We start from the raw sequence: 22,251 nt of genomic DNA, 5'->3' as shown, positions 1-22,251 counted from the left end.
AGGTTTGGGTGATTTTGCATATTTCCCACAATGCATAACTCTGCCTAGTCTCAACAGTAGAGCTTATGAGGGATGAAGCTGATGTCGAATCAGCGTGGACTGTAAAATAGAAAAAGGTGCTAATAAAACACATAGACAGGAAATGGAAAATGAAAGGTGATGTTTAAGCTGACAGGCCCTCTGCGAGGACAGGAGGGCAAACAGTGAGGTGGAAGTGAAGACAGAAGAGGGTACTGTTTGTTAACTGCATGTCTGAAAAATAATTGTTTTAGAGACTTTGAAGGTCAGAATGACATAATGTCCGGGCCAGGCCTCGCTGTTTTTACACAAACACCCAACCTGCTCATCCTCAAGGTAGCCTTCTGTATTTTCTGATGTATAAATAATTAATTGGTACATGAGGAAAACAGATGCTTTCTTTTGCAGATCATAGAGACCTCTCCATCATCAAAATGCCTTCAATCACCTAATTATTAAATCTATACGGTGCTAATAATACAGATGGGAGGTGAAGCTAGTGAGCTGCAAATTTTTTTTCTCATTGAAGCATCCCAATCTACTGCATTCCTTGTTTCACATCTTGCAATGAACAACATCAGCAAGGCAAATAGAGGGGAGAGTTTGGTGGCGAGCTTATTTATCCTCCTCAGAAATACTTTCCAATCAAGCAAGGCAAAACATCACCAAAATTACTGTGAAACACTCCACTGTTGTGCATGCTTTGTTGATTATAGAGGGGTGAGGGAGGGACAGAATAACAGTATATTAGTCATCAGTACTGGGTAGTACATTTAAATCTAGCAATCCATTTCATATGAATATTTTTTCAGGACTAAAATGCTGGCTCTACCAATCTGCCCCGAAGAAAGAGAAGAATAAAATGCTGTAGCACACCAGTATTTCCAGTGTGGTATTATTAAAAGCCAGATACTCAAGATAAGCACCAACAGCTAAGCTATTGGCTTCTAAGCTGTTTTTCTTTTTCTTCCTTTTAGATAATGTTACCTCCATGAGATGCAGTTAATGCAATAATGTAGTTTCCACTATGTTCATTAGTGCATATGCACGGTTGGTTAGTACATTTGTCTTTCTCTAAGCAAACATAGCATGGACCCCAGAATAAAAACACATATGTATGTATTGAAACAATTGAGCTGTATTCATTTCTCCTGACTGGAGACACTAAACTGAAAGTATCCCAAATCAGTTCACATTGTACATATCATGTTATCTACTTGTTTCCTTGGGATGGGGGGATTATGAGTTAAAGTTGTAACCTGGAGGTGGGGAAATGCAATCATTTCTCTCTTACAAGGCTAGAAAGCAGAACAAGATTCTCCCTTCCTGAAAATTAAAGAGAAGGAAAACATCCTTCTAATTGAGGAACAGTGAATGGGACATGACGTTGTGAAAATATCTAGGTAAGTGTCAACAGCAGTATTTCTTAACTCTCCCTAGATAAGATGAAATGGTTCCAGTGAGAAAACCCTCACTCCCTCCTCCTCCTCCACCTCTTTTTTTTTTAAACAAAGGATGGATGATTTATGATGTGGGCATGAGCATATACAGCTTTCTTGCACCTATAGATTCATATTTATGAGATTTTTTAAAAAGCATCATAGGTAGACCATACATTACGGCAGACTTTCCATTATTAAAGTGTTAATGCATTCCAAAGGACAAAAAGCAACATCAAGAGGGAAACATATGTTTTTATTTGGAGAAAATGGCTGAATCTGAATGTGCACCATATCTAGACATCTATTTATACACATTCCTGCAACACAACAAATTCATGAGGGAAGAGAAAATAAAATATCCATGCATTTCTACAGCTTTCCACCCCTTTGGAGATATTTATTTATGAAAACCACAGGTAGTCATTATTTATAGTCCTGATCTTTTTGTTCTTTCATTTTTTTTTTTACTAAAACAAAGATGAAATTGGAATTGATTTTTTGAGAGACATTTATACTGAAAGCAGGATCATTTTATATTTTTGCAAGCTGAAGTCTGTATTCATTACTAGGAAAAAAATGTAAGACCAGCAAGCTAAAGTATTTTCATTTGTGGCCCATATTTATTTTATAGGAAGCTTGTCACTGCACCATTGCATAAAAATGGAATTTAAACTATGCTTGCCCAATAAAATGAACTTCAATGCACTACATTCATACACATTGAAATTATACACTGGATATATATTTTTCTTATGTATGTATGTAAACACACATTTGTGTAGAGAGGGTTTTTTGCTTGGCTAGCTGTAGAGTTCGTGTTTAGGCAAGCACACCTAACAATCACAGACTCCCATTAAGAAGATATGCATATATAATATTTATATGCAGATGTGTATGCTTGCCATCATGCTTCTACAAGCCTGTTTGTTAGTGCTGTTTTCATTTTTTCATTCCAGTGCTGTCCACATTAAAATAGCAGTGAATTTCATCTGCTGTGCGTTATAGAACATATACACTGCAGTCCCTCTAACCTCTGAAAGCAGGATATGCTGTGAGACCAGCATCTTTTCAGTCACTGGGAAACAGAGAACCGTAATTAAAAAGTGGAATGGGAAGGCCTATTGTGGCAGTGAAGAGGTGAGTCAGGGCACCAAGACCTTGTTTAGTGAGAGAGGTCAGGCACTGGATAGCAGTTAAACACCCCAGAAAGACTCTAGGTTATTTTTCGCTTTATTGTATGGCCTGCTACAGCTGAACCAGTAATATGTTCAATCTTAAGTGGGATATAATACAAAACCCTAACTAGCTAGGAAAGCAAATATTTTCCCTTAAGTCACTTTAATGTTTATTAACATAGATTTTCATTTTTTCTTTAACATGCACATCTAATCTTTTTGTGTTATGCTTAAAATATACATTGTAAGAGCAAATATGACTAAAAAATATTTGGTAAAGGAGTTGCGGCCATATAATTTTATTTTTGGTAGGCTTTAAATATTGCAGGTCATTTAAAATTATCACACTGCTAATATTGCCCTATTCCTAAAATACCTCACAGCGCTCTGGACTATGCCTTTCCGAAAGCAGATAAGCAAGTCAGCCAGCATCAGTATTGCAAAATACCAAACCAAACCAACAACAAAACAGATAGAGTAACACTTAAACGATGTCCCTTTAGGCATTTCTTTCAATGCACTTCAGCTGACTTCACTTCTGTACAGGTTATAGGATTTACTATAGCAACCTTACCCCCCTCTCCAAAAAAAAGTCTAGCTCCCCCTTCTTTGTGACTTAAATCAAACCAATAGAGCCCTCTATTGGTAAAACCCCAGATAGCTACCGAAGTTTCTTTGCAGTAGGGAGCCCATGCCATCATGTTCCAGCTGAAGTCAATGGCAGATGCTTTTAGACTTAGACAGCATTAGCAAAAGACTCTGAGATAAAAGCTCTGTGTTATTCCCCAAGTATGAAATTTCATTTTTCTTCTTATTGCAGCTGCCCTATGTAAGTGGTAATTTTGAAATTTGAGCACAACATCACCACATAAACCTGGAACACACCTAAGAGCACTTTGTTCTCCTTAAAAACATTTCATTTTCTGGAAAGGATGCAGATATATTACACCTGGACCTGATTCAATATTTCCACTTTGATAAGTACAGGATTCTGAGTCAACTCTCAGAAGGTTTTTGGGACATCCTCTTCTGTACAGTCCTACAAATTAATTAAGGCCTTAGGTACATTATAATTAAGGGACCTAAGGCTGAATCACCTCAGCAACCTAAAAATGCATTACTTTTTTTCATTAATAGACAAAAGAGTCTATCAGGAATGGAAGTTATTTCTGCAAAGAAGTGCAAGGAGCTAAAACCAGGCAGTCTTTACAGAGGAGGACTGCTAGGGACTTCAGAGGGGTTTTTCTCAGTTCAGACAGCCAATGTTGAAAACAAACTTTGGTAAGTCCTTATGATTTGGCCCATAATTTTTATCTCACAGTCCAGATATCACAGTTCAGTTCATGACAAAACTACTGCTTGTAGTCACACGGATCCAAGTACTTAAGGAGCTATTGGCTTCATGGACCCCTTCTTGGGGCAGGCTGGAGGGAGGAAGAGATTTTGGAGGAAGATAGACTGTAATATATGACTGGGGTTTTGCTGAGGTAACTGTCCATGTCTTGGCTTCAACGTAGTGGGATTTCATGACCCCCTTACCTCTTTATGTATTTGCATAGAATTATTAAGATTAGTGCTTTTTAAGTATGAAATGGTTGCATTTGCTGCTTAATCATTAAGGCAGGCATTGGCCTATGGAAAGTTGAAAATTATCATTTCTGTTTCGCATATTAAGAACCAAAGCAAAAAAGCTGATTGAGGTTGCCACCAAAGTGGTCTGTGAGTCCACAACATGGCTACACCTGTCCTCCAGTTTTTGGAAATGGGACCTGGTAGGAGAACAGGTTTCCACCCAGAGCTCGAATGGAAGGAGGTTGGTGCACACCAAGGTCTAACACAGATATGAAGATGAGGCATGACCATATCCAGCACACAAGCTAAAAATCTTGGAGCCTTTTTGGGTCTCAAAACTCAGATGTAGTCTGAGGTCAAGATCACAAGGGAAGGCTGTAGCGGATGCAGCTCCTGAAAACAGACAACAAAGTCTGGTGCTTCCAATTGTTTGGCAGCCCACATGGCCTCTGGCTCCTTCTGCCAGTCCCACATGGTCTAGCCATGTTCTCACTGAGTCCAGAATCTTTCTGAAAGCCAACATCAGTTTTTTCAGCTGTCCATGAAGTGGATCTGATACATGGAGGTCTGTCCTATACCTGCGCTAGGGCTGCACAGGAAATATTAAACCAGCAGCAAACTCATCCATCTTCATGTCACTTATGCATCTGTGGGAACCTTTACTCTACCCTTAAGGTCAAACCATGTTCTCTCACTTGTTTTCTCCATGTCGGTTGCTTTTTATCTGCTTTCTGTGGGTAAGAAGGGAAAAAATGTAAAAATATTTTATGAACACTTCTAAATGTACAAATTATGTACAAACATCTAATTGTTTAAAAGGTGCAGAGCTTCTTCTATTTTTTTTACTTTTTTTATTTTTTGTGTATGAATTCTATTGAGCAGCAAGAATTAAAATAAGCTGTGGATGCTCGATATACTAAAATGTGCACAAATAATGCTTTCTTTCAAATTAAGTTTGGGTTGTTGCATTTGCAATGTCTTCCAATCACCTTTCTGTGTGACACAAAGATTAACTAGTTCTGGAAAATCATAGGGTCCGCCAGAAAAGGTGACACTGTCAAAACATGAGAAGTTCTTCACTGGACATTTTCTGCCCTTCTTCCTTAATAATTTATGAACATTCTTATATATTCTGTGTAACAGGCATCTCTGTATAACTGTGTGACTCAGCAGGAATTATTTAAATCCTGTTTTGGAAAGACAAAGCCCTGCTATCCTTCTGCCTGAGTACTTGCATATCTCTGTAAGAATTACATGAGAAAGTACGAGGGGAAAGGTAGAAGAGGAAAAATGTCCTTGTGAACTGTAAGCCAACCTGCTATAACAAACCAGTCTACTACTTTGCTTATCAGGCCTTGCAAGCACTCTCTCAGTCTAAGCAAGTTTCTTTGCATTTTCATGGGCATGGAATCTCCTCTACTCTGCTTGGCAGCACAAGGGATGTGACCAAAAAGGGAAAGAGAACAGGAGCTGAACCGATGTGTCTCATTGAATTTTTCCTCTCTGTCTTTGATGTTATATATTGATTTTCCTTTCTACATTTGCCAGACAACATAATGGCCTTTAAAATGTCTAAGGTCTTGGAGAAGTGATTTTAGTTTTTTTTTAATTCACAAACACCTATTTTTTAACTAGGCAAAGATGCCTAATTTTTTTATGAAGAAGTAATGACTTTCTAAAAATTATGTCACTCCACAATTAAACAGAAGAAAATGCCACTGTGTTAAAAACAGCTTGCCTCACACCCCGAAGCTCTTGATGCTATAAACAGAGGAGGCTGGCAGCCTCCATCTCGCCATCTTCCAGTGCACTGACATGCTGTAGTGCTAGCGAGGGATGTGATTGCTGCGTTCACCTGAGGAGAGAGTATTCTGGTGTCTTGTCAGTGTCTGCTGAGAAAACGCTTCCAATTGTCTGATTTCCACCCTGTTAGGAAAATTATAGCTGTCCTTGTTAAATCTCCTCCCTTCTTTTTTGCCCAGAGTGGCACAGGTAACAAATTTGAATGGATACATTGTGGATGTGACCACTAAAGAAATGCAATAACAATGACATTAAAGGGAATATAATTTCATATCCAGTCTTACAGGGAAAAAATAACAGGAATAAAAGTAAATTAATGTAAACACTGCATGTAATCTCAGATTTGTAATGCACAGGAAAAATAATTTTAAAAAATAATTACGGGATACAACCTTACAGAGGAAGATACCAAAATTATTCTGAAATTGTTTGACTGTGTATATAACTGATGACCTTATTTTTAACCTCTGGAAAAGAAAGGCAACCGGAAGCACACATTGCAAGGTTGTACTCATCCCAGGATAAAATGAAGGAAAGGTGTTGCCTCTCCTTGCAAAGTGTTGTGGAACAAATAAAGGTTAAATCAAGTCACCTGGATGTGATGTGTGCTCAGATCTCACCTCTCTCTGAGTAAAGGGATGCTCACACGCTTCAGCAGACATGACCCTTGCACTCAGACATTGCCAGCAGGGTTCTGAGAACTGGACAAGGACGGGGACTGGCTGGCAAGACACATCACTAACCACCCCCAGATATGTGCAGAAAGGTCCTCACAGGACAGCCTGCCCAATCCTCCTTCCGAGGAAGCCCTGACCCCTGCCATCACTCCATTTGCTCTCAAGAGGTTACAGTGCTGCTCCGTTGCCCTTCTCTTCTGCACACAACCCTCTGGAATGGGCATGCTGGTAACTTTTCTTCTCCCGAACAGGGGTATAACCAGCCTCAGAAGGATTAGATACATTAGTGTCAACAAAATCCAGGAGGAGTCAGAGCTTCAGTGAACAATTTACTGCAGTGACAAAGCACTGGGCAGAGGCAGCAACTGAGCAGCAGATTTCTTATTTGTGGCACCACAGCAGCAGCAGTTCAGCTCAGCCCCTCTGCACCTCCCTACAGTGTTCCCTGTAAGAGTCATGCTGTAGAATATGGCTGCTTCCAAGAGAGGAAAGGGGCAGGCAGGAAACCACAACCGAAGTCCCGGGCAGTTTATAATTGCCTGTTGGTAGGTAGATTCTTCCACGGTGTGCATGTTGCTTAAAGGTCAGTGCACATTGTCCTTAGAATTTCAGGGCACATTTGTGCTCTACTGCATGATTTTTATTTCTCTTAGAAACTGGCACAGGGGAAGTAGAGCTGACTTTAGGCTCTAGATGCAGTGTCTGCACCAGGAATGATGACTATTTTTTCTCTCAGGACAGGTAATTTTCATTTCCAGTCTCCCCAAACTTTGGGGAATCTTCTGGTCAGCCCGGGTGAAAAGATACCAAGCTGGAAATTTTTCCATGCTGCTTTTACTGGTTTAGATTGAAATCAACATTGTTTTAACATGTTCATGAGGTTAATATACTGCACTGAGTCACCGAGAAGGAAAAAGAAGGGCAGAAGAAGACCAATTCACCTGCCAGCTTAATAGCCTGTTTGGATAAGGATAAAAGCAAGCTGTGGTTTTGACTGCAAGCAGCGATGCCCTCAGAGTCAGAGATGTTATTACATACTTGTGATCAATATATGTTGCAAAGCAATGTCATTTTTTTTCTGCTTTAGTCTCTGAAAGGTGCATGTCTCCAAAACACTAAAATAAGTCACAATATAGATAATTACAGGTTCTAAATTATTTACCTATCATGGCTACAGTATGAATGTCATGAAGCCTAAAATTCAAATTATCAACAAGTAAAACATTCAGAAAAAGGACAAATGAAATGTGATCACAACAGATAGCCCTGAATGAGAGCCTACAGCAAATACAAACTGAAGTTACCTTGAAGTTTGGAAAGTGTAGCAGTCTGTATTCCTTATTTAAAAAAAATACTCCATAGGATTTTATGGGTCACAAAATATTTTGACAAGTGGCTGTAAACACTCTCACCTTCTAATTGTCCATGGAAACTATTCATATTTAACCATTAACACACCCAGAGCTGAGAATAATTGCACTGATCAAAAGAAATTTGACATTTATATCAACATTTTTATTTTGAATAATCTTTTGTCCACTGAAGATGAGACAAAGAAAACCTAGCAGGGACAGCAATGGTTTCTTTGTATCATCACTGATGATCTCATTCTAACCACCTTTTCCTTTATTTCCACAAACCTGTCCTTTTTTCCTGCTTCCAGCTCTTCCTCAGAAAACACCACATATTCCAGCATTCTGCAGTTTTTCCACTTCTTCATGAGGAGCACAAACCATTTATCCCCATTAGCCATTTGTGCAGTTCCCATCAGCAAGGTTCAGACAGACTGAAAGGCTCCAAGTCCCATTGCCAATTCATTAAGTTATCCAGTGCCAACATCTTTCTGTCTCTAACTTTGCTACTCTCTTTGGTACTAGTCCCTAATTTCATGGCCACGTACAGGGCCAGATATGGAAGAAATGTGAAACAGTAAAAAAGGAGATCCACACAATATAAAGAATGTCTAGAAAGGTATAATGTTTCAAACTGCTTAGACTGTTTTTGGTACATAAATTGTGTTCTTTTTCTTAAGACAGCATTGTGATAAATTAAAGCTATTACTATGTGACTAGTTACATCACGTTCTTATAAAATTCAATTGTCACTTGCAAAGTGATATTTATCCTCTTTCGCTTTATGCTGTCAAAGAGACTTAAGTAAAGGCTGCAGTGCTTTAAGTTCCAGCTTTTAGTTTGGGAAAATACCAGCAAAAAGACAAATAGAGTTCAGTAAGACTGCAGATAAAACTGTCTGGAGCACCCAGGTGAGCTGTGCCGCTCCATCTGCACTCTGCTCTCTGTGCCAGGCTGCTTGGCAGGGGAAAGGAACGGACAGGACCCTGCTGTCCAAGCATTGCAGAAGACATGAATCTTGTCAATTTTGGACTGAATTCCCTGCCAGTTATCAAGCAAGCAGCCAGCAAACTGCAGCACAGCACACAGCAATGTGCACACCAGCGCTTCTGTGCCTCACTGCCCTCCCCTGGATGGCGCTTGTTAAGGCATTTCCGTGGGCTCTCCATCTCCAGGTACTGCAGAGACCATCACCAACAGCACCAATTCACAAGGCTTACTGTATTTACACCAGCTGAAACACAAGCCTATGTTTACATACAATATATCTTAGAACAGCTTTAATTTGCGATTCAAAATGAAATCTCTTTCTCTGGACAAGCTTATAGGAACTATAATCTGGTTTCGCAAGGTTCAGGTTCTTTGGATTTCTGTTACTTTAAAGTGCTGAACTCTAGCATTGTCAATTGTATTCTCAAGGGTTTGAATCACTTCCAAGAGATTTTATCACTGTGTACTTCACATTAGGCAGGACTGCAGTCATATTCAAAGCGTACTGTAGTGGTGAACAGGAAATAAACAAACTAAAATACATATTTCTTTGTTTCTAACAAGAATATTTTTGCTGGATTAAATTCATATTTGGCAGCTAGTAAAGACATGTTATTTGCTTTTCTCTTAAAATTCTTCCTTTAAGCATCCTGATTTCCTAAATTGTCTCACTCACTTTTCTCCTCTAATTTTCTTATATTCCTTCTTCAGTTTTGTTCTATTCTTCATCTTATCCACAGCAATTTCTTCCAGTCAAAGTATGAATCAATAACTAGAGCCTTTCAAAATGACACAGAAATGTATTTAAAGGGGGAAAAAATATCTTACTAAAGATAAAATTTCTTGCTGAGATTTTTACTGTCATTTACAGATTATATTCATTTGGTTTCATCAACTTGCAATCAATGAGCCACGGGCATGAAAGTTTACACGTAAGTTTATCTTAATGTGGAGAAAACCAGAGAGCTGAACTGTTACACTTTTACAGCCTCTAAAGAAGCCTGATTAGAACAGTCACAAATAATATGGATTCTCTGGGGTTCTCCATAAGGGGCTGTGAAAAGCTTAGTTTTGCTCACGCATCTGACCAGATTTTGCATCTCTCCTCTCAGATAAATTTAGCCAGGCTCTGATAATCTCCAGAGCTGCTATTGAAATGGTCAGGGACTAGTTTATCCAGGCTTCAGTAATCCTACAGCTAGCTCAGAAAGGTGCTCCCTGGAAGCTCAGCAGCAGCAACAGCTGACAACACCTCACCCTTATGCCTTGTCCTTATCCCTGGCTCCAAACAGGACACTGTGACTTCTTCATTAAAGAAACAGTGTCTTCAAGGTCATTTATGAGAGCAACCTAGGGTACCTGAGTTCCCATGTTTGAGGAGTTTGTCAGCCTCTTGTTTGCAGGCTGAGCTACTGTAGTCACTGGTAGATGGCCGTGAGTGTACAGTTAGCCCATCCCAGGTGTAAAGTGATGCAACTTAATTGAACTTTCAATTTAAAGTTAATTGAAAGAGGTTAATGCTAAATCATATTATCTCACAACTGGAATGGGCCAAGCTCAGCAGATGGGCAACAGCTTAGTAAACCCTCTTAATTTCATTTTGTTCTCAAATATATCTGGCCCGATGAATATCATGACTTCACACAGCAGCTATCTTCTACCAGACCAAGGAAATCCCTGTGATGGTAAAATTTTTAGTGGGGAAAGTTGGACCATTAATGGTTTACATACCTGCAGTTTGTTCCTCCAGGAGTCCAGAATACAGGTACAACCGTATGAAAAAGGGTACCATTCCAACTTCTGAAAACAAAGCCTTCCCATGTATCTCAAAATAGTCACTTAAAACAGTGCCAGAAACTGATAAGGGGAGCAGACCTCAGACACCACTCCCAGCCCTGTTAAAAAAAAAAAAAATTAGTTTGAGGCTTTGAGCACTTTTACTTTTTTTTCCTGGGAGAATAAATGATGACTCAATGAAGAAACATGAGCATTTCTGGGAAAGATCCATTTGTTACCTTTTGGTCAGAGTCTGAAGCTATTTTATTATGATGCTGCAAGGCGAGCAATCATTTAATTCCTGGGCTTTTGTCCTGTACTCAGAAGGAACATCAAAGCAAGCCTAATGCCATTTGAAATATCATAATCAAAACTAGAAGATTTAAAATTATGCCCAAGTCAACCTCATATGCCAAGAAGATAGGGAGAAAGTGTGATTTAATCAGCTGCCAGATTTTTAAAACATTTGTTCAACATTTCTTTTCTCCTAATCAAATTTACCAGTAGCAGGGGAATTAAAATAAAAACTGTCTGTACAGATATATATCTCACTTATCCATATTTTCCAGAAAAAGGAATGATAGGAGAGATTTTGTGAAAACTCAGAAGAATATTAAGAGCATTAAAAAACCCAAACGCAAACAAAACAACCCTACCATCATTATGCAGGTACTGAGGTACCAACGTCACTGTGTGAGCCAAATGGTTTTGTTGGCACATAGCCATATCAGAGCTCCTCCCAGAGGAGATGGCATCCTGACTTAGGAAGTAGTTCAGGGAAAGTCAGCCTTGTTTATGCTGCTTCTGCCTTGCTTTGAGAGAAACTGTGGTGCACCATTAGGACCATCAGCAGGGGAGGAGCTTTGTGCCTTCTTCCTACCAAGAGTAGACAGATGTGTCTCTTTTGTTCAGTCACTTTCCTCAGTCTGTCATTTTTCCCAGGGACCATGACCATTTGCAGTAGCCTGACATGAAGGTCACACAAGGAAATAGAGCTGTGCATTTGAATTTTGTTTTTAATTGGGTCTCATCAGGAACTGCAGAAGGCTTTTTTTTTTTTTTTTTTTTTTTTTTTGCTTGTTAAGTTCTGGTGGATGAAATCATCCCAATTGAAGCTACATACACAAAACTTGAGTTTGATACTCAGGAACAGGCACTGGGGGAGCCTTCAGCTCTATGGTGCTGTTGGAAAAGTCATGTGCAAGCTGGGCAGCACTACTTCTAACTCCTAGCTGCCCTTTCAGTCCTGGGATAAACACAGGAAGGAAGAAACACAAAGACTCCTCACTGCATTCTTAAAATCCGTAGACTCACTGTATGATAATGCAGAGAGGGGGCAAGATTGACAAGCATGTTTTCAGACAGGAAGCAATGCAGACTTCAAAGAGCCTACAATATTTTTTAATTAATAAGGGATCAGTAGGAGCCAATTAAATCATGGCCATTCCCAATAGAGAAGATTGCTTTGCTCTTTTTCCTGTGCTGCTGCATGGTAGAGTCTTAAATTTGCCAGTTCCTCTGAAAAAAAGTGCTCTGCGCCTTTACAAATTACTTTGCTTTTCACCATCATAATTAAATGACAGTTAAGAAGCAGAGGAAACATTTTATTTTTCAAAGTTTAAGCTTTAACTGTCTGGGAAAAGTTTTCATCATCGGGCTTTATAAGGGTGCAGGGAGCTAACACTTCAAAACATATTTTGCTCACTACCCATAAATATATAGTCTAGCTTATTGACACTCAAAAACTTGATGCCTTTCTCATGTCATATTCAGAAGACAGGCAGTTTAGGAAAAAAATAATCTGTGCAGCTCCAGGTTATGTAGTCTGCTCCAGCATATCAATACCCCTGAAACAGTAAGCTATAATATATTCTATCAGTCAAATCAGTCCCCCACTTTTCCCAGGCAGAGGTAAACCTTACCTGAATTCCTAAAAAGGAGAACTTTCCCTCCTGCTTCCTTCAAATCAACAAATTCAGCCAATTCATTTTAATTGCCTTGGAGTGACCAGCTGTGAATCTCAATGCTGAAGTTAGACTGTTCTTCATTTCTGGAGTTACATTTTGGTGCCACTCTAATTCTGTGCCAGAAGGGCTGTTACTGACACTGCTTCCAACCCCATCTTTCAGCCTGGGAGCTTAGGAAGTACACTTCTTTCCTCTACACTTTTATTTTTGCCACTCCTGCATCGTTTCTGCCTTCTTATCATATTCTCCCGTTCTCTGGAGAAAGCAATGCTGTAGCACTCCAGTTCACACTAATACATAATAGAAGAAAAATCACACTGCTCTCCCAGGCTTTTGTTGACATACTTCTGGGTTCACCACTCCTCCTGGTCAGCCAAAAAATTTGTGTGTTGCCAGGCTTGTGTTCTTACTTATAATTCAGGGATCTTTCATTTGTAAACATGGGTTTCACATGAGTCCTGTCTATTTCTCAGCATTTGTAAAGTCATGAACTCCTCTGCATCAGCGAAGTGACTGCTGAGACAAAAAAAAATTACAATCGTAATCTGCAATGTGCATTAGAAAGGGGTTTACAAAAAAGAGGAGAGTTTTAGATTCCATGCTCATTTTGCCTTGTTTTGCCTCAGAAACTGCCATCTGACAAAATCAGCAGAGGTGGCTGCTGACTTCATTACGTATCTGCTAGTTTCAGAGATACTTGCTGAGAATGTCCCTGGCTTTAATTGCCCTCTTGATTTACATAATTTTGCTCCTTTACCACCTTTACATATACTAATTAGCAGGCTTGGCCTACACTTTTTTATTTCCCTGGTTTACCTAAGAAGGTGGACGTACTACATGGGAACAATTGTTTTTTCTGGTGCCCCATTCCCTTAGGGCACAGGGCATCATCATGTGTGTGGGCATGGTAGAAAGCTGACTCATATGCTGCAGCCTTTCTATTCCTCATTTGTCTTCCCTCAGGAAGCCCTAGTAACTTCACATGATTTCTTATCTTCTATTCTTAGGCTCCTTTCTGTGAGGAAAGCCATCAGTATCAAGAAGCAGGTATCTCCTGAATTACCTAATAACCACAATTGTCCCATTTCTTTGCTGTTTCAGTAACAGAAAGGTGGTAGAGAGGAAAGGGAACTATGCCAGCTTGAGTAATATTCACAGCAAATGTCTTTTAAAAAAAGTACTAAAGTCTGCTGACTGCGGAATTTTTTTTTAAAGCCTGCTGTCAGGTTGGCAGTGGAAAAAGTCCTTCTCACTCTCTCAGATGCACACTCACAGCCCCAAAGGATGAGGTGACTAAGCTGTATGTGCTTTACCACTTTAGGCCTCCGCTTTTGGATCTTAACTTTACCAGAATCATTTATAGATGGAAAATTAATCACTTTATTGCAAAAAAAAAATTAGTATCAATGAGATTTGAAAAGGATGACAGAGTGAAAGTCTAAACCTCCTGAAAGACCCCTGGGCATTCTTGAGGTAGATTTTCTACCTTGTTTTCTTTACATTTCTTAAGTGCTTAGCATTTCACATATGAGATTTCCATGTCTTTTGATTGGGAAACACTAGACAATTTTTTTTTTTTACTTTTAATTGTCTTTCTTGGTCTGGAACAGACTTGATTATATGAACTCTGCAACGAGCTGGCCTGGCTGCTGAAGTGTGGACCACTTTGATGGTAGTGACAACAACTTGGTGGAGGGTTTTAATAATTGTAATACAAAATAACATAAAGCAACCAGTGCAATTTCCCACCGTTAGTTTTGTACTCTGCTTTTTGAATCTACTTCTTAGGAAAATAAAAAAGCTCTTTGTGATAGGGATTATCTCCATTATATGGCTTAGTAGTGAAGTAGTTAACCATGTTGATTTCTACAGTGCTATATTTAAGTTTCAGAGTTAACAGCCCTCTGAAACAAATAGAGTTGATTATTCTTTTTAGAACAAATTTTTCTTGTTCTGCAGACTGAGGTATTGTCTACATTAAGAACATTTGCACCATTATAACTACTCTAATTTTAGTCACATCAATCCCACTCCTTGATGTAGACGAATTATATGTAACCACATCAGATCAAGCATTATTTTATGGCTGTGCAGTCTGCTCATATTAGGCATTTTCAACAAAGAACAATTGAGTTCCATTAGTGCAAGGTTCCCCAGATGGGGAAAGATGATATTAATCACTTTGCACTATCTTTACACACACACACAAAAAAAAAAAAAAAAAAAGGAAGAAGAAGAAAAAAAATTAAAATATTTTCTAAAGAAAGGGAAGTAATAATTTTAAGAAAACCAAAACCCCATAAAACTCTGTACCTGTCTGGGGCAGCCCCAGCCCAAGACTCTGAGGAGAGTAAGTTCCTTCTGCAAAGGGCTCTATGTTTAATAGATGTGGGTGCATGGTCAGAGGCTGAGGAGACCAACTTTCAGAGCAGACTACTGATACATCTAAAAATGCAAACCACTGCCTTCCACATCACCAGCCTCATGCTAAAGAGGCTTATGTTCCCCTGAGAAGGAACAGATATTTTCTGTTTGCATACTACCTAACACAGGAGGGTCAGCTACCACAATATAAATATTTAATCCTAATAACTAGGGAGGCAATATCAAGGGGATATGTTAACATGATGCCTCTCCAAAGCTTGTAGTGAATAAGCAACCACTCCTTTTTAAGAGGTAGCAGAATAGGAGTCGGACTTTCAAGATACAGAATCAAAAGTTGACCAAAGCCTGAATTTCCATGCCCATTTATGCTGTAGCTGAAGAGCCCATGTTTTTAGCATAAGGCATAACATGCAGCAATTTTGCCAATGTAAAGAGTCAGACAATGAAAGAGGGGCTGGCAGCGACAGAAATGGGGGTTTGCCTCTCTCTCCTTCCCCTTTCCCTCCCTGGAACACAACATATTTTTATCAGGAACAAAAATAAATAAATCCTTGGTTGTCTTGCTGTGCCCAATTAGTATTCCATCCATGAACTGCCCCATCAGGGAAAAATGCCTCCCTCACACACGTGTTCAGGATAGCACTGATGGATCTGAGGGCCTCTCCAAACACAGTGACCATCTGCTAGGCAAAACATAGGGGTCTGACAAGCAGGAGCCATTCAGCCCTGTTGTTGGGCCACATTATTACATATTTGACAAGGGTAATGAGAGGCTGTCATTAACCTTACATGACAGTCTCCACAATGACACACACTAAAGCAAGAACAAAGAGCAGAACTCAGTAAAAAGGCACCTACTTCTCATTTAACCCCGAAATTGTCAGACACCATTATTGCTAATGGAGGCTGGTGGTCCTGGGGTTAATTTCCATCTCTGTGCTCTGCTTGTTCTCTTTTTGAAATGTACTCCTCATATGGTTAAGGAAGCAGTTTTATCAAGGCTATTGGGAAGGCAATGCATTATTTATCATAACACACTGAGATGTAAGAACAGAGAGGGTCTCCTGGAGGAATGAACAAACACATATTTCATGAACCCTTCTGATGGTCTGAAAAAAAAACCATTTCTGAGTTCAGTCTCTGATATTTAAGGTTATCGTTGCCTAAGTGTGACATTTCTCTCATCTGCATTTCCTGCCAGGTTTCTGTCAAGCTTGAAATCACAAGACTGCTTTTCCTGGTGACCTTGTCACAGTCACCTGGCTTTATAATCACAGGGAAATCCCATAGAGAAAGTTAATCGGTCGCCTGACTTTTAGTCGAACAACAGATGTAGGGTGAAACAGCATTTACAATTTCAGGAAATAAAAGGTCATCTGAATATAAAATCTCTGTCTCAGGTGCGATGATATGAATTACAGTCCTCCAGCAAGTTATGAAGATCTCGTAATAGAACTGCTTACCACCTCAGCAAGCCAAGGAATAAATCTATTTCCACGGTGACCTGTGGGCTTCACCTAGGACAGGGGGCTCTGGGAATGAATGCAAGCACTTGTTCGGATGCTTTGCCATATTAAGGACAAATTATAGAAGTGAAAGTGAAGATTATGTCTCACTGCAGGAGACTCAGAGCTGGTACAGCTGGGCGTTAGCTCACAGGAGTCACAAGGTTTGGGAACAGCTCGAGCCAATGAGAAAATAGGACATCAGGTGGCGGGTAGCTGCAGTACGAGGATGCTCAGAGCCATCGGGGGGAGGGGATGCCATCTCTGTGGAGAAGCTCTCTATAAATAGCATACAAAAAGCAAATCACTTTCTTTCCACACAAAGAAGTAAATGCAGCAGCATGAAGCTATCCTTCCAGAGGCACTGGCTGGGAGGCTGAGAAAGAAGCTGCATGAACAAAAGATTAATACTTTTGTAGAAAAAGTGGAAGGTAAAAACTGTCATTAGGAGACAAACTATCCGAGAAGTGAGTCCAAGCAAGACTGTATTTTATTAGAAAAAGTAAAATATGTTGTACAAGCACATTTCAGATTGTTGATTGCTTTTCCAAATTTATTGTGGTGCTCCTTTACCGAGCTGGATGCCAATGTCATGTGCTACCTTTTCTGCTCTCTCACTGGAGAATGTCCTCTTCCCAAGCCACCCACAGAGGATTCTGATGTAAAATTAAATAAGCCTTGTTACCATTGAATCAAACTTCTTTTGTTATGTAGCTATCTGGAATTCATTTTCCATTAGCAGCTGCATGATCAAACAGTTGTTTTACAACTATTCTCAAAGAGCTCCTGAAAGGAACGCAGAACACACACGAAACTGCGTTCTGCTTTGAAATTGTAAAAATGACAGCCAAGCATTTTTCTTCTTTTACCCAGCCTGGTATACAGCTACAGCTACTGGCATTCAAGGAGCAGTGGAAATACTGAGTCCCACTTGTCCCATCTCTTTATCATGGGATAAGTCTAACCAGCTAGTGCTCCTCCCCAAGAGACCTACTTTCTCAGCTAGCACAGGACTCCATTCATTAATTTCCTCAGTAAATGTGCATGTCGAACCACTAAGGATGACTGAAGCATTTGTGCTGCAGTACCATCAATATATGGATTGTGCACTGTTCTTTGTCTTTCCATCTCTCTCCTTCCCTGCCTCCAGCCCTTACCTACCTCCATCCATTCCCTCTCATTATTTTCTTAATCTCTAGCCTAAAAAATTCTTGGCTTTAGCTCAAGACAGAGTAATATGGAAGCCTACCTTCATCATCTGAGTTTTAATAGACTGGTATGATCTCTAATAATAATTGTAAAACAGTATGTTTTAGAATCCACTGATGGCAGCCTTATCAAGTGTGACTGCTCGTCTCTAGCACATACAACGAGAATGAAGCCAAATTACACCTGAGCAGAATTTGTTAGGCTAAGGCTGGTGGAGACACTCACTTCTTCTTAGTTCAAACTCTGGTCATATGCCTATGAACAATGGGACATGGCAGTGGCTTGAAAGACAGTAATTTCTTGCTAGCTTTTCTGAATATTTTATGTGCTAACCTTATGGTAGGCAAAAATGATTTACAAATGTAGAAATATCATTGCTCCAAAGGAAATCTTCAAATGGAGTATATGCATAATATTCTAGTGGCTTTTATTTCTGTGGAGAATTTGAGGAGTCTGTGTTATCAAGATCCCTCAGGACAACAAAAAAAGATTTGATATGTCTTTCCTTAAAGGGAATTTTAAAAGGGTTCTTTAAGTCTAATTAGCAAATCTACTTGGGAATTCTCAGAAATAGTATTCTGTACTCATAAATGAAAAATACAGTACAATTTTCAAACAAAACAAAACAAGGTTGATTTCCTGTTTCAAGAACAAAATTCAGACTTTACGAAAGACCAGATTTGATGGCTCCATATTAACATACAGTGAGTTCCCTCAACACGTCCAACATTTAACCTTTCATGAAAAGGTCACCACAGTTACCTATAAGAACTATTTCCTTATGAATGCAATTACTTATGGGCTATTCTCCTTGTGAGGCTATATAAAACTATTACATTTTCATTTAATATGATAGCTGGCAATTAAATGTTCATACTATTAATTGCCAGCACTGCTCTTCTTTTTTTTTTTTTTAAGCTGAGACTGGTTGCTTTTTCACTCCAATGTTTTGTCAGTTACCCTATTTTGTATAACTTTTCAAAAGATATATATACTGGATAATGTTCTTCCTGTGTTATGATATTAAAGAAAGAGAGATCATCATTAAATGGTAAAACTGCACTGCTCTGCAGTCACTTAACATTTTCTAAAAGCTACAATCAGCTTTCTACAAAGTCAGGGAAATTATCATAGAATCATTGAACAGTTTGGGTTAGAAGGGATATTAAAGATCTGCTACAGGCAGAGACTCCTCACACTAGACCAGGTTGCTCAATAATGTCCAAAACAAAATGAGGAATACTAATGGAAAACAAATGAGGAATACTAATAGCATGTAACTCTGTTGTATTTTGTATATTGTGTAGTTCACCACATATGAAATAGATGTGAATGAAGATTTACATTATAACCCTTTCTTGCAGTTTTCGAAGAAAGAAAAAAGGAGGGAAAAGAAGATACAATTATCAATGTGAACAGAAATATCTGCTATCCCAGAAAACAAGGAATTTGCAATGTTTGGAATATGGAACCATATAAAAGGGTTCATATTTTTATCAGGAGAGAGTTCATTCTACATCCATGGCACATCCTGGTGAGTTGTGCAAGTATGATGTTCTGCCTTTAAATTAGCTGCAAACACTATCACATGAATCAGACTAAACTACATTTAATCAGATGCCTGATGAATTATGAATGGGTCTACCAAGCAATTGGACCATTAAGCATTAAATGAGACATAACTGCCACAGATGCTTCACCTAGGGTAAACTCAAGTATTTGTACTCCAACTTTCTAAAAGCTGACAGACTTAACAACCAAAATTTGTTGATGGCTCAAGAGGCTCCAGGACTGGGAACTTGCTTGCATAAAGTTAAGAGAGGAATTGCAGGGTTGCAATATGTAAAAAGAAAAAAAACAAAGCCATATATGAAGAAATACACATTTTTTATCACCTCTGACAAAAATAATTTGACCACAATCTGAGTACAGAGTTGCAATGAAATAAATGAAGAAGGTAGTGAGCTAGAAGTTGCCTCTCTGAGGAAATGGCAGACAGCTTGGACTTACACTGTATTTCCATATAAAATCATGAAAATTACAATCCATTCTGAGCCAAGAATTCTAAGAAAAGACAATAAAACAGCACTGGGATCCTGCCAGGCACTATTAAAAGATTAGCAAAATAACTGCCACCAAAATCATGATTTTCGCTTTCAAAACGGTAGGCAGCATTGCGGATTTCCAAGGTCAGAGGTAAAATGACTGATTGACAATGAAAAATTCTGACGTTCACTGTGGTGAACAATGACTGCATTGAGAAAAAAATGGTCTCACCATCCTGGTGTCAGGGCACAGTTTCATGAAACGGTAGTGCAAGCAGTCCAGAGTTTAGGCTGTGTTCCTGTTATTCCTGTCCTGATTCATGAAGGACTATTAGCTTTTTATAGCAAGTAGCTATTGGCAGTGTTCCTGATGCACCCAGTTTCTCAGTCTATGTTGCTGGAGGGAACACGGCCATGCACAAGACCTAAGTACACCAAGTGAGGCAAGTCAGCTTGGCAGACCCATTTGCTTATTATGGTCCTCATATATAAGGTTCAGATTTAAATACAAAATAACCAGATGCTGTAGGAGCGCCTGAATTCAAGGATGTGAAGAGGAAAAAGTAGGAAGGAGCCCCAGCAATTAGGTGGGTAGAAGCAATTGACTAGAAAGGAGCTCTGTCTTACAATTCATGAATTCTTTGTGCTAGTGATAGATATTTGCCCTGGAGGACGAACTTACTGGAGGCTTTTTTTATATATCCTATCAGTGCAACTGTCCTGTTTCCCTCAAGCTATACTGAAAGCCCTAGAGGAAACATCACATCCCCCCTTCGCTCTTCCTGTGTCTCATCACATGTCCCCTTGATAGCCCACGGTGATTGGTTTCCTTCCCACACAGAGGTCTACAACAGTATGCTCCCTTTCCAAACACTTGTGTTTGCAACAGTGCTCCGCATTTTCTCTCAGCATAGTCATGTGTGTTCTGCCTCTTCTCATCCTCAGGACATCCCCCTCCAGCTGTACCTTTTCACCATGCATCAAGGTGGAGGAAGATTTTTGTGCCAGCAGCATCTCAGACAGCAGGAGTTTCTGACAATCCTTGGCTCATTGCTGTGCTGAGGTCAAGGGTAACAAATTGCTTCTCTTGAGGAGCTACGGCTCTAGCCCAGTAGCAGTCCACAAGGACACTGATGCTCCCTGCTCTTTGTGTTGGGAACTCTGTGTGATGCAGGAATACCTGCAGGAGTGCAAGCCTTCATGGAATTCTCCTGCTCTGGGAAGAAAATCAACAACCTGATTGTTAGAGACTGAAATATTACAGTTTATGACAAACATTTTCGTTAAGGACTTTTTTACAAAAGCTGCAGAGAAGGCTACTGGACCCTGACTGAGGCCTTACACCACTCACTGATGAAGATAAGATAAAGTAACAACTCAGGGCTGGGGACATTCACAAAGCACACGATTAACACCTCCAAGGGGGAGACTACAGCCCCAGGGCTATCAGCTGCCAGGCTCACACAGACCCCCTGCACCAAAGGGTGGGGGGAGGAGAGGCTTTGGGTGTCCTGGAAAAGCCTGTGGTCAGAGGTGCAGAGACTGCCCATCCTCCACTGTGCAGAGGAGCCCAGCTGAGGGCTCCTCACCGGGGGGGAGAAGCTTATCCACAGCAGAAGGGGGTGACATGGCCCATCACAGGGGCCCCCCTCAAAGGGGTGCCCAGACCCTGCCCCAGAGCACCAGAGATGATGCAACAGACCCTCAGTGTTGCAGGGGACAGTGTCAATCTGGCCCCTGCAAGGGGAGACACGTGGGCGTTCCCACCTGGCCCAAAGTGTGCATTAATCCACGGGATTCTGCACTCTCTGGCGTGTGGCGCCGTGTGGCAGCGTGGCCACAGCAGCGATGGGGGACCCTCACCACCAGCAGAGCAGATGGAGGGGAGCAACGAGACATCATTGGGACCCTCGGATGGGTGATATGGTTCCACCTAACCCCTGTCACCTCTCCCTGTCCCCCCAACCCCCCACGCACACTTCTTTTTCATTTCTTATTTCTTTTTTCTCTCTTCCCTTCTCTTTGCCTCTTTTACTATTAAATAAAATACATCAATTTTTGGCACCAACATCTAACCTCATTTGGTTTTAATCTCACTTTTGGGAATATTTTGAACTTTTTAAGTTCTTTCCAGTTTACACACAGAGACTTAGCTTTCTTTGCTTTTCTGGGTTTAAACTGGATTGTAACACTGATCTACTGAGTTCTGTGGACATTTCATAGGAAACATGCCTGCTGGAATAAAGGTTTTAGGACATTGTGATCTATTAATAAATCAAAACTGGTGGTCTCTATTACAACTAAAGTATACAGCTGGAAACTATCACAAAGAGAA

The 22,251-nt window shown here is 40.0% G+C and overlaps 2 long non-coding RNA genes across 4 annotated transcripts in view; one reads left to right on the top strand and one right to left on the bottom strand.

Annotated features, from left to right (window-relative positions):
• Positions 1-22,251, bottom strand: part of LOC125317412 — a 123,479-nt gene that overhangs the window by 24,037 nt on the left and 77,191 nt on the right. For all 3 annotated transcript variants that reach the window (XR_007200067.1, XR_007200068.1, XR_007200069.1), the window contains exon 3: positions 10,761-10,924. This is a non-coding gene — a long non-coding RNA (uncharacterized LOC125317412). The remainder of the gene's footprint in view (positions 1-10,760; positions 10,925-22,251) is intronic.
• LOC125317413 lies at positions 1,330-21,416 on the top strand. The gene is made up of 3 exons (XR_007200070.1): positions 1,330-1,421; positions 19,236-19,405; positions 20,862-21,416. It is a non-coding gene; the product is annotated as an uncharacterized LOC125317413 (long non-coding RNA).

Source organism: Corvus hawaiiensis, chromosome 26 (assembly GCF_020740725.1).
Source record: "Corvus hawaiiensis isolate bCorHaw1 chromosome 26, bCorHaw1.pri.cur, whole genome shotgun sequence".
NCBI lineage: Eukaryota > Metazoa > Chordata > Aves > Passeriformes > Corvidae > Corvus > Corvus hawaiiensis.
This window is presented reverse-complemented; position numbering and strand designations above follow the sequence as displayed.